The sequence below is a fragment of the Diabrotica undecimpunctata genome, chromosome 4, assembly GCF_040954645.1.
Source record: "Diabrotica undecimpunctata isolate CICGRU chromosome 4, icDiaUnde3, whole genome shotgun sequence".
Classification (NCBI taxonomy): domain Eukaryota; kingdom Metazoa; phylum Arthropoda; class Insecta; order Coleoptera; family Chrysomelidae; genus Diabrotica; species Diabrotica undecimpunctata.
The window spans coordinates 25090890-25113923 of NC_092806.1; the positions used below are offsets into that span (position 1 = coordinate 25090890).

The 23034-nt window shown below is 33.1% G+C and overlaps 1 protein-coding gene across 1 annotated transcript in view; it reads right to left on the reverse strand.

The window, feature by feature from the left end:
* Positions 1-5094, reverse strand: part of LOC140439328 (knirps-related protein-like) — a 594429-nt gene extending 589335 nt beyond the window's left edge. The window contains exon 1 of the mRNA XM_072529171.1: positions 4956-5094. The gene's annotated coding sequence lies outside the window, so the exon portion shown is untranslated. The remainder of the gene's footprint in view (positions 1-4955) is intronic.
* Between the last annotated feature and the right edge of the window lie 17940 nt (positions 5095-23034).

Consider the following 23034-nt stretch of genomic DNA (forward strand, 5'->3'; position numbering starts at 1 on the left):
AACCTAAGCAGTTTAAAGAAACAATTTGCGAAGTTGTACAAGGAAACATTCAAGAAGAGTTTGGCTACAAATCAAAATAAAACAAAATATCTAATATGATCAAGGAAAAATATAGTTAATGTGACAAGGTTAAATATTAGGGAATAAGAGTTTGAAGACGTAGAACACTTTAAATATCTTAAGGTATTAGCTAAAGGAACTATTGATAGAAGCATAGGAAAAAATTCTCTCTGAAAACAGAACTTACTGGGAATATAATAACTTTCTCACAGGTGAGAAGCTTACTCAAAATAAAAAACTAAATATTTACAGAGCAGCAATTAGTCCAGTAATTATATATGGTGCTAAAGTAATAAACCTGACACAGAAAGATGAAAAAAGGTTCAGGATCCTAGAGAGAAAAATTATTCGGAGAATAGTAGGCCCACTAAACTTATGTAATAATGAATTTGAAAAACTGATGAACTATGAAGTAAAAGAACTTTTGAAAGTGGAAGACATCGTCAGATTTATCAAGGCAAAGACTCAGATGGATAGGATATCTAGAAAGGAGGAATCAAGAAGCAGTCATCAAGAAAATTACCAAATGTAGACCAGTATCAAGCAGACCACGAGGAAGGCAGAAAACGAAATGGGAGAACCAGATAAATGCGGACGTTAAGAAGATGGTATGTAGTTAGAAAATGGAAAACCTTAAGCAAAAACAGAAAAGAATGGAGAAATATAGTAGAAAACGCCAAGTCACATAACCAATAATTGTAAAAGCAAAATGTTAAAGCGAACTAATTCCCCGCGACAATTCAAACAGAAGATCCCAAAGAGGAAGGCAATCACTCCGCTAGGAGTGTAGATGCTATGATGATGACGATCACGAAAAAAAAAAAGAATGTGTACAAAAATGGTAGTTTTACTAGGTAAAAAGCACCCTATATGCGATTGACTACGTTTACAACACAAATAGTATTAAGAAATCTTTCAATTTAAAAATAATAACTAGAAAGTCACTGTCATTAAAAACAATTTTCTGAAAAAAACATTAAAAGTTATATTCCATTTAATATTTTACCACAACCATTTATTTTAAATACTAAATGAATTTATAACATGATTTGAGATAATTGGTTAAATAACGGTGTGACATCAATTGCCAAGAATTATTTTTACAAATCTATTAAATCACAAGGCAGTCAAAATATTGGTACACAATAAAACATTATTTTTGAACTCGCGATAGACAGAACCGTACTATTCTAGAAATTGTTTTTTAAGCATGTTATTATTCGAATTAAAATTTGTCTGCAGTAATTACTTTAAAACACATAATAGTGGACAAGAATAGGAAATATTCTGATTTCACGTACAGACAAATGTAAATACCTGTATCAAAATAGGCTTCACTATACAGCGTGTTCCAAGATGGATATAACCTTTAATGAATATTTTTATTAGAAAATTGGGAAATGACAATTGGACTTAGAATACTATGAATTGATATACGAATAGGATTTTTTATCCCAAATTCAACAGTGTATCAGAATGGGGGTAAAATGTTAATAAATACGGAAAATTTCCAATTTAATGGAGCATTTATTATCTTAAAATTAACCTGAAACTAGCATATATTTATACTTTTTACAATTTCACAAGAAAAGCAGGTTGTCCTTGAGATTTTATTTAAATTGTTTTTTGACAAATACAAATAGTCATTCTATCATCAACTAATGTCATTTCTTGTGTTCACTCACTAATACGTTCATTGTAGTTTTAAAACAGAATTTTGAAATATCGCGAGTTCTACAGTAATAAAAATGCCTTTCCTATTCACACCTAATGAATGCGTAGATATGTTGTTGATATGGTGAATGTAGGTAAAATGCTCGAAATGCTCAAGCATTAAGGTGAGTTTCCACATGCACTGAATACTGGCCCCAGTAGCATGACAGTTTTCTGGCGTCATTATTATTGACGCCTTTATTGGTTTCCACACATTTCTGTTGTTTTAAACGAGCGTGGTATTCGCCTCTACACGGCTCATGTCGTATCCCCGATCATTTCAGAATATACAGGGTGAGTCATGAGGAACTTTACATACTCCATATGTAGAGTCCCTCAGGGAGCATATTATGTGGCCACTAAAAAATGTCAACTCCTCTTCTTTATTAATTAACAGGGTGATTTGTGTAATTGACCATTTATTTCATTTTACTGTAGCGTTTATACGGCTCATTTGATTTTTTTAATTTTTGCATGATAAAGTACACTACTATCAAGCATTCGACTGGTATTAGCTAGACTAAAAAATTCCAGGACTGGCTTTGGAAAAATTAATTTATGGATTCGTATTAAATATTACACCCTGTATAAATTTTTTTTTAAAATGCAATAAGTGATTTTCAAACTACATAAATAGCCAATGAAAACGACATATGCGACAATGTTGTCGCACTTTTATTAAATTTTTAGTGAACGATCAAATCTTACCAAAAATAGAACAACCATAATGAAGTATCAAATTATAAGGTAATTAATTTAAACAAATGTTATAAATTTCAAACGTCAAGGGTGTAATATTTAATACGAATCCCTAAATTAATTTTTCCAAAGCCAGTCCTGGAACACTACAGTAAAATGAAATAAATGGTCAATTACACAAATCACCCTGTTAATTAATAAAGAAGAGGAGTTGACATTTTTTAGTGGCCACATGATATGCTCCCTAAGGGACTCTACATATGGTAGAAGTATGTAAAGTTCCTCATGACTCACCCTGTATTGTGTACTAAAAAGTTTTTTCATTATGCCACAAAAAATATTACTTCATTTTATAAACAAATCATCAACCATTTACAAATGGAGAATTGCACTATAAAATATAAAAGCTTGATGCAATAGAGAAGAAGAATTTTAAAGTCTTGAAAGTTGAAATTGTCAGTAAAGATATAAAAGTATGTTTAGTAATAATAAGGAAAATATCCTTTTAGTAAAATTAAGTTTCTGCATAGACTTAAATACATTAGAATTTACTATTTTTTTGGGGAATAATCCACAATTCTTCCTACTTGAAAATAAGTTTATTTTGACATGTCGAATTCTGCAGAAAATATCCACTTTTTTGATGCCAAAAACTTTGATTTTGAAATTTGAGAGCATACTCTTGGGACCAATTTTGTTTTGAAACTCACAAATGATTGAGCGAAATAATAGTGATTTTGTAGTGTTAAAATGTCTCCACTTAAAATCACTATCGAATCTATTCAAAAGCATTTATAAATCGTTTTAAAAAAACAAAAATGAAAGTATTTTTTATTCATTGAAAATAATGCTTTTTTTTATCCTCAATCTACAGGGTGAGTTTTGAATTCACAGCCTGAATTATTTCGGAAACAGCTTGCAGGATTTTTATAGATTTTGGTATGTAAAAGTCTTGTGATTTGGCCGATATTATAGTGGTATTTACATGGTTGTCAGTTCTTTCGTTTTTATGAGAATCTTATAAACTTTCTTATTTCAAATGAATCTTGTATATGTTTTGCCTTCTAAAGTCTTTAAGAAATACTGATTTTTTTATGTAATATTCTCTATACTTAATTGCCACAATTTAGAACAGGGTCTGATAACAATAAAATATTAAAATTTTTAAAGAATCTGGTGCAGGAAATACCTTTATTATTATTTTTTTTGTAAAAAAGGTTTGTAGGTGGTTTTGAACAGATTCTACAGTGATTTTAATTCGCGACAATTTTATACTCCAAATCACTATTATTTCGCTCATTAAAGTTTTGAAATTTCGGAAAAAAGACATGATTTCTCTCGTTGCGGGTGGCGCCACTATTTTTTTCGTCAGTTTTATGTACTAAAGAACTAAACAAAACTGGTCCCAAATTGCAAAATCAACGTTTTTGGCAACAAAAAAGTGGATATTTTCTCTAGAATTCGACATTACTCATTTTAAAGTAGATGAATTTAAAATGATATTTTCAATATTTTTGAGTTGCGTTCCTGGGACGACTTTATTGAAAGATAGTTCATTCGATTGCATAAAATCAACAATAAATTAAGAATCCCTGTCAGAAAAATCATAACATGTGATTTATCTTAAAAAAGACAACATGCAATAATGACAGTAAATCTTCTGTTTGTATGAAACCATGAAAAAAGCTTATGATACTATCCCTATATGGTCAGTATTTGTTCTTAAATTTAGTTTACTCCTAATATTAACATCAAACTCTTATTTTATATGTATGTTATTTTAAAACATAAATGATGTATCCTCGACGTATGTTAAATGATGTATGTTATTTACTTACTAATAGTGGTATCTTGTGTCTATTGATTTTTTCTTTCAATGTGTTTCTGTTAATTGGTTTCATTTAACATAATAAGAGCAGCTTTTTGATTTTTCTCTTTTAGCATCTGTTTTTTTTTTCAGGACTATACTTAAATCTATCCACTGAACTATATATTCATTTTCCCATGCATGTTTACAACAAAGTCGTACTCAACTGAAAAATATTGTCAATATCATTTTAAAGTCATTTACTTTTTGTATTATACATTTATGTCCGACATACATACGAGAAGAATTTGTGCCATACTGGTCGCCAAACTCAATAGATATAGTTTATAAGTGGGAGAAGGAGCATTGGGTTTAACTAAGAATGTAATAAAGGTGCAAATTACAAGAATGTCAAGTCACAGCTCTGATTAGGCCCGTTTTCAATTTTTATTCTGACGTTTTACTGCGCTTTCACTGATTTTTACTGAGGAACTGACGAAGATCAGTATCATATAATGCAACTAATCTCTCCTTTGTTATTAAGTTATTGTATAAAAAAATGCTATATTTACATAATAAATTCTAGTCTCTTTTTACAGAAAGGTAACTTGCGTGTATCAATAATATTTCTCTTTTATAAATTATTAAAAATGTCTATTATAGACGAAGGACTTACCTGTTGCTTGAAGAAATGGTAGGCTTACTCACAGAAAAAAATCCTAACACATTTAAACTAAACCTAACGGCTCACATAATTTTAAAACTCTTTATTTTAATAAGAAAGTTTCATTGGCTAATTAGTTCTATTTCGCGTGTTAAGGTTCCCGAAAATAATGTTACTGTTTACAGATAATTACTCGTTTTTAATCTAGCAAAACAAATCTGATCAGAAATGTAGTTCATCGATCAGAGAAGGGTCCGGTTTGAAAATTAATAGTAAACACATCAGCGGCGTACGAATGTATTTATTAAAGAAGCATATATTATTGATTGCAAATTTAAAAAATTATTTCCTTTTATAATTTAGTCTTAATTTCGATAAGTAATTATTATTATTTTAAAGCCATCTTCTTGTAGCATTTTAATTTTTTTTAATATAGGGGTTAACCACAATTTCAGTTGAAAATGTGTTTATTTTGACGTTTCGATTTCCACTTTGGTATTTTGAAAATGATTTGCAATGTAGAAATAGAAACGTTAAATTAAATGTAGTTTTAACTGAAATTGTGATTCAAGTGTTTCAATACCCACACACTTTCCATAACCCCCCCCCCCCCGCGTATCGGAAATCATCGATTTGCTAAGAATCTGTAAGCCATAGTAAGAAATGTTTCAAATAAGAAATGCAGCTGAGGTAATTTTGAACCAAAATGTTTTATTATTACTTTTTGTGTAAAACGAGCCGTTCACTTAGAAACAACGCTTGAAGCGAGTGGCGATTTTAAATGTCAGTTACCTACGCGCTTGATATCAAGTTTTTAAATAAAATTTGTATCTTTTGATCAAAGTGTCCTACCGAGAAAAATCAAAATGCGCTTTAAAGGCGAAAATATTTCGTATGCAATTTTCAGCTTCTTTAAAGCCGTTAAACAAATACACGTTGTGCGGTATTTGTCATTTTTATATGATTCTCATGGGATCAATAGAATGTTTAAAGTCTAGACTTTCAGTTGTATGCAATCACTTCTTTTTCTTGATTCCACTAATAATAATATCATTTTATCATATATATATATATATATATATATATATATATATATATATGTGTGTGTAAAAGATAAAATCTTTTAGCGAAAGCCGCTATCGCTTTATTGAATTAAATGGCCAAATATATGGCCTAGGAGGACAAATTCGTTAAACTTCCCGTGCTCGAATCGGTATCAATAAAGTGTTATGATCATTTCGGCCTATCCCAGCCTCATCAGACACTTGGGCTGATACAAATTCAAACTCGGAAAGTCCAACGAATGTCTCCCAAAACTTCACTACAACAGTAGTTAGCTTACAAAGGCGCCACCTGCTTTGGCGGCCGTGAACGAAAACGATATGATAATATCGTTTTCTGTATCCTTTGCGCTATGCGAAATGTGTAAAAGATGAAATCTTTTAGCGAAAGCCGCTATCGCTTTATTAAATTAAATGGCCAAATATATGGCCTAGGAGGCTTTGTAAGCTAATTACTATTGTAGTGAAGTTTTGGGAGACATTCGTTGGACTTTCCGAGTTTGAATTTGTATCAGCCCAAGTGTCTGATGAGGCTGGGCTATATATATATATATATATATATATATATATATATATATATATATATATATATATATATATATATATACACTACACTCCAAAATTAACGCATAATTTTTAAATTCTTATTTTGAGTTGTAATGAAAAAATTTTTTTTGTTCTTTTCTCCTTTATGGTTGTTTTAAAACATCTTAAATAAAAAACTTTTCTTTTTTTTACAAAAAATGTATTGAAATTAACAATATAACATCATAAATCTAAACATCTAAACAAACAACTGATCTAAACAAACTAACATTATAAATTAATGACGAAATTTAAAATTTTTAAAGTTAAAGAAAATACTAGTACCGTGTACTAGTATCGATTATTGCCTCCTCTGGCATTTATTACTGCTTGACAATGATCTCTCATACTAAGAGTAATCGTTCTGATTTCTTCTTGATCAATTTGATCCCAAATTTTAACCAACCGCAAAAACAGTTCATCTAATGTGTTTAATGCATTAGGTAGTTGTCGTAGTTGTCTGCCTATTTTGTCCCAAACATGTTATATTGGGTTGATGTCAGGACTTCTCGCAGGCCAATCCATTACAGGCATTCTAACCTCCTGACGATACTGCTGCACAATTCTTGCCGTATGTGGCCCGGCATTATCTTGCATAAGCATGAATTTATCCCCAATAAATGGTGCAAATGGCACGACATGCTCTTCTAAAATGTCTGTTACATACCTCTGCGATGTAAGCCAACCGCGATCTATTTTAACTAATTCCGTACGAGCCTCTAAATTAATCCCACCCCACACCATTACTGAGCCGCCGCCATACTGTACAGTCTCTACGGTGTTACACTGTGCGTAGCGTTCCCCAGGCCTTCTATACACTCGGTTTCTCCTGTCATCAGAAAAAAGACAGTACCTGGATTCATCGGTGAACAATATTCTTCTCCAATCGTCATTATTCGAATCAACATGTTCACGAGCAAAATGCAATCTTTGCCTTCTATGGTCTCTGGTCAATAATGGGCCAATTGGTGCCCTTCCGCGGTGTAGGTAGTTTTTGGTAAGTCTTGTGGTTCATTTCAAAGAAAAAACACTTAATAAACTTGAAAACCTCCTTTAAACGTTCAGCACAACGTAATCCAACTCAACTAAATTCGAAATAAAATGAAGCACAATTAGCATGTTTTTAATTTTTTTGCAAAAAATGGTTAAAACATCAGCGTTTTTTACCGTTCTTTCGACAAATTTTACAATATACCGGGGATAACAATAATATATTAGCAAAAAAATCGAAACATTAAAATTATTTGATTTACCACAGTTTTTAAAATTATGCGTTAATTTTGGAGCGCAGTATATATATATATATATATATATATATATATATATATATATATATATATATATATATACATATATATATATATTCTAGCCGCTATAATAGCTAAATAGCTAAGCGGTTTTTCCCAGTTGGCTGCTGGAGGGATCCATTTGCACAGACTTTTCTAACTGTAGAGTGTATTTATTCCAATCACTTCTTTTAAAATTCATAGGTAGGTTTTGTGAATGATGGAACTTGTTATGGACTTTTCTTGAGCACGGAATTGGATGGTATCAATTATTTTGGTTTACAAAACATAACTCGGAATTTGGATTGACTTAGATTGACTAGTCGCTCTATTTTGAATTGTGACCATATTAATACTGTGAAGTATATCTATTGATACTAACTAAACTGACCCAATATTGCTTCCACTGTGTGTAGCAACGCCAAATATGTAGTCCTAGGTTGTCCCCACAAGAGTATAAATATGTATTTTTCCCCATTTTAGGAGATGTTTTTCGTTAGTGTCATAAATTTCTTGGATCGCCAACGATATCCTGGACAGCAATAATATCGACTTCATTGTCAAGGAGCAGTATAGATATGTATTTATTCGTTGGTCTAGAGATACTTTCTATACTTAATTTGACAAATGTTGGAAATATTTCCAAAGTTTCTGGTTATCTGGTTTTTTGAAAAACCGTTTGGTACTCGTATAATCAGCTATGTTTCCGTTTTTATTTTTTTTTTCGTCTAGATTACCTAGGATAAAGATCTAGGGACTGACTTACCAACACTTTAGCTTATTAGCATTACCCAGGATGCAAGTGCAGTATTCTACCACGGACGCAAGACAGTCTACACAACACAAACAGATCAAATACGTAGATAGTCTAAGGACACTCTTAGCGGATGTCTCGAGAAAGATGCAACGACTAATTATGAATGGATAGACAGAGGAAATAGAAACAATAAAATTTGGAAAACACATTTATAAATGCAAGACTAAATAGAGGCAAATGCAAAAAATACGATATTAAGAGTAGATGGAGATATCGAGTGTTCTGTATCTGGTTACCATCCACCAAATTAAAATAAAAGGCTAGACCTAAAAATAGGGAAATATATAACACTATAACATTACCAACATTACTATATTCAAACGAAGTGCAACAAAGAAAAGAAAACTAGTTAAAAGGAACATATAAAGAAAAAAGTAAAAAAAATCTAAACTAGAATACACACATATTTAGAATGGATGAGAATAGATTAGTAAAGAAAGGGCTATAGGCCAAAAGGCAGAGAATTAAAAGAAGGGGTAGGCATTTTTAGAAGAGTTTTACTCATGTATATAATTAATAAATCATAGTGGTTATCTCTATTTCCTGCTCTTCCGTTCTCTTACCTGAATTGTTGTGAAACAATATGTTCTAGAAATATTTAATTCGTATTTTTAAACAACTTTCATCAATTAATTACTATTTACATGGGAATAAGCCACAATTCAAGGTTAAAATACGTTTATTGACGTTTCAATTTCCACTTCGGAAATCGTTCTCAAAATACAGACATTAGTAAATTAAACAAATTTTGTTTTTTGTTACTTAGTGAAAAATTCTTCTAATAATTTAATTTTATCTGACTCATCTATATTGACAATTCAGACATACATTATACATTTTAAAGTAGGCGACTTTAAAATGATATTGCCAATATTGTTGAGTTGCGTTCCTGGGACGACTTTACTTATAAGATAGTTCATCCGATTACATGAAATCAACTTTAACTTGAGAATATCCGTCAGAAAAGATCATAACATGTAATTCGTCTTTAAAAAGACAAATACATGCCACGATGACAGTAAAATTCTCCTGTTAGTGATTCCATAGTAAATTATGAGGGAAAAACCAGGAAAAAACCTCATAATACTATCCCGACATGGTAAGTATTTGATCGTGCATTTAGTTTACCTTCAATAAACACCAAATTCCGATTTTATATGCTTGTTATTTAAAAAACATAAATGATGTATTCTCTATATGTTACTGACTTACCAATACTGGTATTTTCCTTTTAATAACTTCCTCTTTCAATATGGGTAATCAGATCCTATTACATTCTGCCGAGGATTTCGCGACACAATTGGTCTCATTTAGCATAATTAGAGCCGCTTCTTTGATTTTTCTCTTTTTACCATCCGTTTCTTTTAGGACTATATTTGAATCATTCCATTGAACCCTATGTTCATTATCCCATGCGTGTTTACATATTTGAGATCTATCAAATTCTCTATTTTTAATATAGCATTGATGTTCACTTATTCTAACATTTAATGGCCTTGATGTTTCACCTAAATAAAACTGATCGCATTCACAAGGTATTTTGTAAATGCAATTCCTTGTCCTTTCTTGTTCATTGTTAGGTTTGGTTTTGGACAAAATAGATCTCAACGTGTTTGTTGTTTTGAATGTTGTTGAAATGTTGAATTTATTTCCTATCCTTTTAAGCTTTTCCGATAATCCTTTTATGTATGGTATTGTTATTTTCCTCGTATTATTCCTTGTATATGCTGTAGGGTCTCGTTCTAAGTTGTTTTGTTCTATTCTATCGATTGTTGAAAATTCCTTATTTATAAACGATAAAGGATAATCATTTTTTAATAAAACAGATGTTAACAAATGTTTTTCCTCCAAGAACGAATTTTCGTTAGAACAAGTAATTTTGGCTCTATCGTATAAGGATTTAATGATTCCCTTTTTAATATTAATATTGTGATTTGATTTGAAATTTAAATATCTGTTGGTGTGTGTTGGTTTTCTATACACCTGAGTTTCGTATCCAGTATCGTTCTTAGAGATTAAAACATCCAGAAAAGGTAATGTGTTATTATATTCCTTTTCCATGGTAAATGTTAATGTCTCTTCTTTATCGTTTATATCATTTAGGAATGTGTCCAACAACTCTGATCCATGAGGCCATATTGAGAATACATCATCTACATATCTCCACCATACTGAGGGTTTTAAATTTTGTTTAGAAATAATATTTGTTTCAAAATCTTCCATAAATATATCGGCTAATAATGGAGATAAACTAGAGCCCATTGCTAGACCAAAACTTTGTTTATAGAATTCATTATTTAGTTGAAAATATGTATTATCAGTACATAATGTTATTAACTCCATTATAGCTGATATATTTAGTCTGTTTACATAATACAGAGTATTATGTAAACTTGAATTGGAAAAGTCTATTAAAATTGAACAAAACATAAGCAAAGAGGAACTAAAGTCTATAAGAACTTTAAAAAATGACGACTCCATAATCATCCTACCAGCAGACAAGGGGAATGCAACTGTGGTAATGGATAGAATTCAATATGAAAACAAAATTAAAGATCTAATAATAAACGGACCTTATACAAAATTAACAAAGGATCCAACAAAACCTATGGAAAACAAAATATATAGAACTTTATTCAAGTTTAAAGATTGTTTACCCAGTTATCAGAGAAGATTAATTACACCTCATTACAGTAAGACCCCTCATTTTTATGGAGTACCGAAAGTTCATAAAAGGAATATACCACTTAGACCCATTTGTAGTATTCATATATTTGAAGAATTTTTCACTAAGTAACAAAAAACAAAATTTGTTTAATTTACTAATGTTTGTATTTTGAGAACGATTTCCGAAGTGGAAATTGAAACGTCAATAAACGTATTTTAACCTTTAATTGTGGCTTATTCCCATTTAAATAGTAATTAATTTAAAATGCCACAAGAAAATAGCTTTAGAACAATATTAACTTTCATCAATTGGCTGAATATGTATTTTTTAATTTGGTGCTCAGTTTTTTGTTTATTTTGTCTTAATGATCTTATCCATGAATAAAATGACTAGCGCATCTTATCAACTTACTAGCGCTTTTCTTCTGCTTCCGTCTTATATGATCTAAATTTGTCTGATACAGTATTTTTCTAAATATTTAATTCTGACCTTTACTTTACGGTAATAAAGATCACTGAATCATATGAACTAACCACACATCTCCAATATTAACTTTATTTTTATTTGTGATGTTTTATTTGTTCTAAAAACCATAAATATTATTAGATTTACTGGTAACGATGATGTCTAGAAGACGACCCTGACGAAGCAGTCGAAATTTATTGTATCTTGGAATTTTTAATTTTTATTCATTTGTTGTCATCGGAGGTGACCTCCGAAGTGGAGTTATTTGGTCATAAAATTAATTGGTGTTGGTTTCTACACCTACTAGTCCAATTCGCGCTCTATTTGACCTTAAAGATGGATTTGATCAAACGGACGGTGTTTACGTTTAAATAATCCACAAAAAGTAGACATTATGGATTTAAATTGTGTATTCATTATCTACAAGGAAAGTCGAATAAATACATAATAAAGGGTGATTCATTTAGAGGTAGGGTAGACTGGGGCTAGTTGTGCCACTTTGGACAAAATAATTTTTAACATTTTTTTCGTAATTTTTAGGGCTGTTAGATTACTTTAATGAGGTACTATTTTTAATTGGGAATCATTATTTGGGAACATCAGCAATTTTTAAGCAATACCTTACAGTATGTAAATAGTTTTACAAAATGCACATATTGTCACAATTTGCCCCAATATGGGGTAAGTTGTGACGAACTTGGGGCAGGTTGTGACAGTAAATATTTTTAAATATAATAAACTTTAGTTGGAGAATAATAACAAAGTTTCCATAATAAATTTATTTTATAGTTAAGTATAGATACATAAATGTTTGATAAATGTTTATGTAAGAAACAAATGTGTAGAAAAACATCTAGTGAATTTAAAGTAAAATAAAAAACTTAATCGCTATCGTCAATTTGTGCTGATTCTACTTGTAGTTCTGAAGAGTGGCAGTTTATACAAACATAATAAAGATCATCTTTTGTGCACTTTACATGAGCCCACCTCTTGCATTCCATACATTGCACCCAGTCTTCTCCTAACCTAGACTTTTTATATGGTCCCATACAAACTAAGCAAAAGTAATCTTCTTCCTCTTCTTCTGAGCTGTCTTCTCTTTTTCTTGTTGCGGTCTCTTTCTTTGGCGCTGCTTTTTTCTTAGGCAACAGTTGTTTTGAGTCAAATAATTTTTTCTTTATTTTATCCTCTTTGCACTTTATTGTTTCCTTCCTCTTTAACTCTTCACTGCGAATTGTCTCCTTGACAGGTGTGCTAGTCAAAATTGCAGATGTTAAGCTCTTGCGTTTTTTATTTTTTCGAGGACCAGCTTTTGGCAGAGGTCTTATATCCATAGGGCTGACAGGCAGAACTTCGGCATGGAATGATCCTGGTAGGTTGACCTGCGATGATCCTTGTTGATATGGTCCTGGTTGATAGGTATGGGAGGGTCCTGGCTGGTTAGCATAATATGACGACGGTTCAGGTTCATCGAGATGCTGAAACTCTTTAAGCTGCCCAGCACTGGCTTCCTCATTACCATCTACGATGTCAATAGGCCTATTCAAAGGTCGGTCGGTCACCGAAGAACACAGAAAGTCTTCTTCATTAAAAATGTTTCTATTGAATTCCCATATTCCTGTAGAACGAAATCCTGCCTGAACATTTGTTGGTGTTACAGCTTTAGGTAATGCTGTTTTCACTATACTTGGGATGTCATAAATTGAGACTGTGTTTCCAGGATGAGATTTCATCCATCCACACATGGCGTCGTTTAAAAACTTCTTAAATGGACCAAAAACGGAAACATCCAGTGGTTGAAGTCTATTTGTTGTATGGGGAGGGAACGATAAGAGAGTAATACCGTGCTCTGTACAATAGTCAAGGACTTCGATATATAGGTGAGCACTGTGGTTGTCTAACAGAACTAAAACCGGTGATTTCTTTGAGCACCTTACTTTTTTTACAAAATGCTTCATAAAAAACAAAAAGTCCGGGCCTGTTATCCAGCCACTTGGGTTAGCAGTACCACAACAACCTACTGGCCCATCACGTACAAAATGCTCCTTGTAAAACTTACGTGGAAAAACGAACATAGGAGGAACTGAGTTACCCTCTGCGTTAATAGCAAGAACCATAGTAACATTGGTCCCCCTCTCAGCTGAAGTGACACCACCAACTCTTTTCTCGCCTTTCTTCGCTATGATTTTTACCGGTTTTTGGACAGTCCCAGTCCCTGTCTCGTCTATATTCCAAATATCATTAGCTGTAAAATGGTTTTGACTTAATACTAATTCGAGGTTATCAAAAAAGAGTCCGACATTGTGCTTGTTGAAACTTGTACTCCGACTTAAGCTGGTAGCCTCAGGAACACGAATAGACACATTATTGTTACGTTGCATGAACTTTGTAAACCAATCATTACTGGCGTGTTTTGTTGCTACCCAATTCTCAGGCACAAGAACTTTGTTCGCTATAGCAAATTCAAAAGCTAAACTTTTCATTTCTTTTGGGCTAATACCATAAAATATTTTCGCTGCCTGAACAGCATATTCACAGAGCTCTTCTTCTTGTTGTTGTGAAAATATCATTCGAGGTCTTTTGTAACCCATTTCTACCACTCCATCTGGATTGGTTTGTTGTTTTTTTATATATCTAAGTAAGGACATCCGGTTAACGCCATATTTTTCAGCTGCTTGCCTTAAACTACACGATCCAGACTTAACATCTAACGAAGCCGACTCGTAACTGTTTATATTACTCCGACCACGTTCCGTTTTACTTTTATAATTTCTCACCATTATCTGTAACAAACCCATAAACATGCATTAAAATTAGTAGGGGCATGTTGTGACACTGTCACAATCTGCCCCAAGCCTTTCGTCACAACTAGCCCCACCGTACGCCATTTTACATAAAGCCACTTGCACAGACCTTGACACGTCGTATAGAAACCAAACTGTGTCTTACTAGAGAGAAATAAACAAACTATCTACTACAACTAGAATAAGTTTCTTACCTTGTGGTTTGAAAGTGAAATAACAATTCAAAGACAACAGCAAAATTTTACTTCGTTACAACGAAATGACATATAATTTTATAAAGCGGCAGAAACGCATAGCATCACAACCAAACTACACAAACAGACTGAGGACATGCGGACGTGGAATTCTGGGTAACCGGGCGACGCTGCTACCTACGGTTAGTCTATAAAACTATTTGTCACAACATGCCTCTGTCACAACTAGCCCCGATCTACCCTACTTTTTTTTTTCAACAAGAAAAAACAATGAAAAAAATAAATTTTATTTGAAAATATTTATTATCACATAAAAGAACCATTCTTTACAATTACTTCTTGAAGATAATTTCTTTTAAATGTTGGCCATGAATACGATTAAGTTGGTTCATTCTGAAGCTCCAATTCTCGATGACTCGTTCCAGCATTTCGATTGGTATTTCACCCATGACTCGAGTAATATTGGCTTCCAATGCCTCAATCGTATCTGATTTATTCATGTAGACTTTGGACTTTAGGTATCCCCAAAAGAAAGAGTCTAGAGGTGAGATGTCACAGGATCTAGGCGGCCAATTCACTGGTACAAAGCGTGAAATAATTTGTTCACCGAATCGTTCTCGCAGTAAAGCCATGCTTACACGGGCTGTCTGGCAAGACGCGTCATCTTGTTGAAACCAAATGTCGCCGAGACCACGAGCTTCAATGTCAGGTACCAAATAGTCCGTTATCCTGGCACGATAACGGTCTCCATTCACAGTAACATTCTGGCCGGCCTCTGTTTTAAAGAAATATGGACCAACGATTCCACTAGCTCATAAACCACACCAATCAGTTGTTTTTTCATGGTGTAATGGCAACTCTTGAACTTCTTTGGGTTGTTTGTGGATCTCAGTGGATCTTCTGAAAGCTTATCAAGAGCCCATCGACTGAAACAGTGACGACTAGAAAGGTCGGTTGGCTTCAGCTCTTGCACTAATTGAATTTTGTATGCTTTTAAACCATGATCCTTGTAAAATACGCCAAGTTTTTGCATATGACCAAGCTGTTGAAAACGGCGACGAATCGATTCTTCATTATTTTCGAGTACACTATCCATTACCACCGCTATATTTTCTTCAGTATGTGCTGAATGTGGTCAATTTGGTCGCGTGTTATCCAATAATGATAACTGGGTTTTAAACTTACTAATCGTAAAGCGAATTCTACGTTTGGTAGGCCGTATATGTGGACCATAAATTGCTCTAAGCGCACGAAATACATTCCTCACAGAACTCCCATTTTCAAAATACAACTTAATAATTTCTAGACGCTGTGCCGGGCTAAGTCTTTCCATCATGAAATGTCAAACAATACTGAACAAAAGCGAAATGTCAGTTTAACAGCATTCATGCACGATCTCCAATCAAATCCCCACCAAAAAAGTACTTCTAAATGAATCACCCTTTAGTATAGGTACGAAGTAAATTGAAAACAAAAACGTTATAGTCTTTGTTATGTTTATTTAGACTTTGTTAATATTTAGAGAAGTTTAGGCAACAATTCTAATTTCAACAATCAGTTTAAAGGAATCAATATGCCAAAAGTGTTTCTTCCTTCTTATTAATATACCAATGAGCTATGGATGTTGGTGACTGAGTGTAGTAGTATTGTAAGTGTAATAGGTAGGTAAAACCCCTTTCTAAGATTCCAGAGCCAGGAGATTCTTCGTCTGTCTAGATCTCTTCCAATTTGTAATTTTACTTGCAATATAAGCTGTTGATTTCCCATTAAGCCACACCAATATTCTAACTTGCATTTATTCATAGTTAAAAAAATTCTACATTCCTTACTCAGTCTTCTCATGCCTTCACTGTCTGACAAACGATAAACTCTGGAGACTCTCAACCTACTTCTATAGCTCTACTTCTCAAAACCCTCAAGCAGTTGAAGTGATGCAAATAGCTGCTTACCTGTATAATTGGCTGTTAATTAGTTATTCATTGATGTGGCGGTACATGTTTTTATTGTAATAATTGTTTTTGTTATTAAAGTTGAGGCCTTACTCTTGACTTACTTGTATTACCTAAGTAACTACTGTCTGTAGACCTTACATGCTATCTTTAAACAGTATTGTATCGTCTTTATATCTAAAATTATACAGATATTATCCATTTATCAGTTCCACCTAATCAATGTCTTCTAGGGTTGATTTAAATATGTTTTCTGAGCAAATATTAAAATATATGGCCGATAAGTCGCAACCCTGTCAAATACCTCTCTTTATTACGTCGTTATAGCTCTGTTCGTGGTCTGTTTTAATTTTTTCTGTATAACTATAATATAGATTCTTGATTGTTCTAAGATCATTAAAATTTCTATTTCCTAATATAGATAATACTTTAATTTATGCTACTTTATCAAATGCTTTCCGATAGTCGACAAAACATATGTATATGTCACAGTTAATATTTGTGTAGCGCTGGAGTAGAAATTGTATAGCAAAACGTGCTTTCTTTGTACCTACAGCATCTCCAAAACTAAACCTTGTATGTGTAAATTGCTTTTGGCGATAGGTAGTACCCTCTTGTACTGGTAAAAGTGACCCTTGTGATAATTTACCTATATTGTAGATCTGATTAAATATCGGTGTCATCCATTGTATTATTTTCTCCATAATTTTCAGGAATTCTCAGTAAATCGTATCTACTTGAAGAACTGCCAGAAGCCATATTCCCGCTGCTTGCCGAAACTATTAATGCCTGCCTTCAGCTAAAACACTTCATTATCCCTTGGAAAATATCCAGCAAAATAGTGATCCCTAAACTAGGAAAATTCCAACCAGTGCTAAATCCTATAAACCTATTTCTCTACTTAATACTCTAGGCAAGATCTAAAGGAAAGACTCGTAGAACACCCAGAACCAGTTAACATCATACCAAATGTCCAATTAGGATTCAGAGCTGGTCGCGTCACACAAAATGAATTTATAAAAGCTGCACACTTCATTTCTCAGACAATAAATAAGAACAACAGGCAAGCTATTGGCATCTTTTTAGATATGAAAAAGGCTGGTATGATGGACTGATTGAAAAACTCCACCAAGCTGCCATGCCCATTCAGTTCCTGAAAATAATACAGTCCTACTTAACGGCTCGGACTATACGAGTCAAAGTCAGAAACTAACTATCCACTGCAATCACTCGTCTTACAGGAGTACCTCAAAGCTCAATAATTGCGCCAATACTATATACAGTCTATAAAAGCGACCTCGTCTGAGAGTATCCTGCTATACGCTGACGACACGGCCCAACTCTCCATAGGTCCTCCCAGGTCTGTCGGTAGAGGTCGTTCTGTGTTCAACAGAGTGCAAGCACAACTCGACCAAATAGTCTAGTCATGTAACAAATAGAGAGTAACATTAAACCCTTCTTTATTCAAAACTTTATTCCACTTTATTCAAAAATCCCAAATGCTCTCGACTAGAGCAGGAACAATGAAACCCCATAGTGCTTAACGGAGAAAGGCTTAATTTTACTGTCAGTGTTTTACCTGAATTTCGAATACTTAAAAACACTTATTTGGAACGCTGACTTCAGAAACACCCTTGACATGGTAAGAAATAGCCAAACTCCTAACAGCACTAAGTGGTAAATTTGGGAACACTAGTCAAGTTACTCTCGTACACACATATAAAACCTTCTTAAGATTAATTATTAAATACAGAGCAAAATATACTCTACCAAACAGAAGACAAGGCAATCAAGTCATGGGCACAGGAAGAATAATCCTGAAGATAATCATGGGTAAAAACTACGACTTATCGTCAGTGATAATGCACCAAATAGCAAGAGTAGACTCCATTTATGATAGGCTACTTAACCTAAGTAAGAGATACGTTTTTTCTACTATAAATGGATCAAACAACAAAGCAAAGGAGGTTTATAAAAAAACCTGCCACCGACGACGACATGTCCTCACCGGAATTCTAAAAGCTAATGTTCTATACTAGCCTACTAAACTTCTAAACATAGCAGGTAACGAACTTTTTGATGAGTACTGGAACATATTAGAAACCATCCCAATAATATATCGCAGATATTAGCCCGCACTTGCCAAAAAAAGCTGAAATAACCCGTTCCTAAAAACTTTTAGTAACAGCATGGAATAGACAATCACCACTCATCTGAACAAAAGCTGCGAGCAAGCTATCATTCAAAAACTTTCAGCCCCAAACAACATTACTCTTCATCCCCTACTTAGACCCTCGCAAAAAAGGAGGCAGCCATACCTTAAAAAGGGAAAGACCTGTAACGAGTTCGTCATAAAATTAAACCGCTACAGGTAAAAGTATCATCCGTTCATCTTTGTATCTCTCAGTGGATAATAGTCTCTCTAGATAATAGTGTATCCTGTAGTGAAGTGAGATTGGGGTTTTTCAGCAAGTGGAAAAGATTCGACCGTAACCTTCTCGAAACCACTGAGAAACGCGTCGGGACAACAACATCAGGTTTTCAGCTAGTATTAAAGTTTAAAAGCCGTCTTGGATGGCTCCCTAGTGCGGTGCGTGGCTGTTTTAGGTCGCAATAGAGATTGTAACTAAATACAGTCCGTCAACGAAATGCATTTTTTTATATAAGCAGAGTTATTAAACTCGTTTTCTTAGGGTGCTTCGTCTCAAACGTTGGCGATTATTCTGGCTATGATGACTTTGTTATTTGCAATACGGAATAGCTGTGTTGAGGTCTTTCTATAACATGCTGTCAGGTTAGCAAGCCAGGATATTCTTCTTCGTCCTGAGCCCTTTTTTCTTCAATTTTACCTTGCAAAATACATTAGTTGTAGCTCATATCTGTCTTAATATCTCATTGTATGTTCCAAGTACCGCAGCTTACGGCCCTTCACGATGTTGACCAAATCCGCGGGTGTGTTTATCCTCCACAGTACTTCTTCATTGGTGACTTTGTCTGTCGATGTTATCTTCAGGATCGTTCTGTAAACCATAGCTCAAAAGCCTAAAATTTTGATAGAGTTTCCGCCTTTAATGTCCACGTTTATGGCTCTTGAACATAGTACTTGTAGTAAAGAATGCACTTTTTGCCTTTTTGATGCGACATTTAATCTCTTGGTTATTGTTCCATGACTCGTTGATTATAGTTTCCAAGTAGTTGTGCAGTGAGACACGTTCAATACATACAGATTTGCTCCAATTATATTTTCCTTGCTGATGATCATTAGCTTGGTAAATTGGTTATTATTTTTAGGTCTCTTCCATCAATCCCTGTCGTCTTCAGTACTTCCATCATTTGTTCATGCCTAACTCTATCGAAAGCCTTCCTGTAGTCAATCAGGCATGCAAAAACATCACAGCTGACATCTCTACATTTCTGAAACAGTACCTGCACGTTAAATAAAGCTTCCCTCATACCAACGGCATTCACAAATCCAAAATGATTGGGCGCAATTTGTTCCTCGCATTTCCGGTAAATGCTTGGCGTGGATGACTTTAAAAACAGCTTCAGCAGATGGTTCATTAGTCTAATGATCCTATAGTCTTCACAAACTTTTGCTCCTAGTTTTTTTGGCAATGGTATCCTATAACATAGAGAAGGCAATATGAAACAATGCAGTAATGTCTTTTATAAATTTAAAATTTTAAGCGACAAGAAGCTATGTGGTTAGTCAAGACTTTATTCTGGAGAAATCTTTAAACTCGTATTATAATGATGATGGATTCGTGAAAGTTACAGAATATCCTGGTGGATGTAAAAACAGACACAGGTAATGTCTGGCCTAAATCAGGAGAAATAAAAAGAATGGAATATAAAATTGCTTATTTTTTTTACTAACAGTTAATTTTTAAGTCGCCGTAGGTAATCCTCTCCCGTTTATGGATTCATTGCTTACGAAAAAGTATACATATGTATTTAATATAGTTAAATTTAAAACTTAAGAAATGTGACAAATTCAGAATAGAAAAATATTCAAGAACTTATAATATACATGTGTCCAGCAGTGGGAAAGTACAACTAATTTATTAAGAAAAAAGAAGTTCTTGATTTTCATTAGCAATGTAATATGTTTCATTCAGCGTAATCCATAAACTTTTATTATACTGTAGCCGCTTATTTTTTTTTTTAATAAATATCTTGGTAGGCATGATCTTTATAAACATTAATAAAAAGCTATTAGTAAGTGAAACTATTTTAACCGTTTTCTTATACACAAACACTTCTATAAAAGTCTCATATCTACTTTGTTTCTAAGACCTGGTTGTATCGAGTCGTAAACTTTTTATAACACCCATTTTAGAAATTTTATCATCGTTTTAGCTTAGATTTTGAATAATTCTACTATGTTATACAAATTGTATCCACGTTTATAGTTTATTCAATAAAGCCCATAAAAATTTTATGGTTACATCTTCGGTCAACTCTGTCTTGTTTTCCGAAAAAATAAAAATAAGAATGTATGTTTGCATGACAGTTTTATTAAACTAATTTCCTTGTTTGGATGGTGTTGTCTTTAACTGAGACACTAGAGAGTTCTATTTAACGTTTTGGGTAATTTATACAGGGTGTTTCATTAAGAATTGCCCGTACAATAACTGGAAAAACCTTACCAAAAAATACGAAGATTTAACCTAAAACACTTAAAAAAAAATATTTCTCCTTACCGAGATACAGAGTGTTTTATTATAAATATTCTAAAATTACTTTAGTACATTATTTTAACACCTTCCAATATTTTTTGTTCAAAATTGACAAATAGTTTACACATGTTACTAGGATACTTTAATTGTTATTAAGAGATAGTTTTCCCCTATCACCAGAGGCGTGATGTGGGATAGATACTTCCTTCCCCCTCACAATTTACGCCACCATCGTAATAATCATTTCAGCATGTTTTTGATTCTTTGTTACTTTTTACGTAAATATCATTCCTGTGTCTCAATGCGTTAGAGTAAGTAGTTTTCAAGTTATTTGCGCTTAAACTTTCAGTAGACGCAGTTTAATTTTGTGTATCAGTAGTCGCACACGGTCTAATACACCGGTCACAAAAATAGTCCTCTGGATGCATTTTGTTTAAATTTCAATAAAATAATATCTATTGTTTCTAGTTTCTTTTAACAATATCTATTATTATTTTGTTTATTTAAGATGTTTATTTACGTAACACAAAAAATAGTCTACAATTTTGGTAATAGTTTGATTTATTCTCTTTTTTTCTAAACAAATTACAATTAATTTAAAATTAGAACATAATATATGAGTCCCCAAGAACTTCTTAAACAAAAATAAAACATTATTTCACTAAGACTTATCATAAGAAAATATAAGAGATGGCAAAAAACATAATAAAATTAAACCGGAATATTGTTACAGTCCTTGCAAATTGGATTTACATGTTCCAAACAAAGATACTCTTTACAAATCGGACAAAAATATTTTGTTTTTCGATTGTTGTCCATCCACAGTCACCACACCTCGCAATTGCTCCCGGAGTTCTTTGAACTAACACGACATCTTCATCCAAATGACAGATCTCCTTTAGTCGAATCCTTATTGGCTTGGGTATTATACCTATATAGACATTTTGACTTCGGTTCTTTTGGTGTTTGTATATAAGGCTAAATACTAAATTTGTCAAAACTTCTCGTCGGGTCTTTGTGGAATTTGGAATGTTACTATTGTAAATAACAAAGGAATTTATTACTGTAACATTTAAAAGGCTGTACAAAAAAAAACATAGGCCATCTTCTACTAACGTGTGCCACATTATATTTTGCATATAACTTATTTACGGTGTCAACACCGCTTTTTGTGCTGTTATTATGCTAATATGATTTACGGTTTCCTAGTCACATGATCAACGTCGTTCCCATGGTGCATAGTGGAACATAACAAAGTGTTTTTGTGTTTTTTTTATTTATATGACACTAGTGTTCCTCTTGAACCAAACCCAAATAAACTAAAACCAATAGATCGCCCGTGATTAATAGAAAAACATGCAAATTTCTCTTCTATTTACTTTTATTTTTCCCAAGATAGTTAAACCCTTTTCCTTTAAGCTTATACCAAGATTAACGCTGGTGTACCAATTGTCGATGGTAACATTTCTCTTAGATCCGTAGAGATATTGACAGGCCCGTCCCTCCACTGCCTTGGTACTAGTGTCTAGATAGTATGGACCACCCACTTGGTTTTTGCCAACGTATACTTCCATGTTACTAGT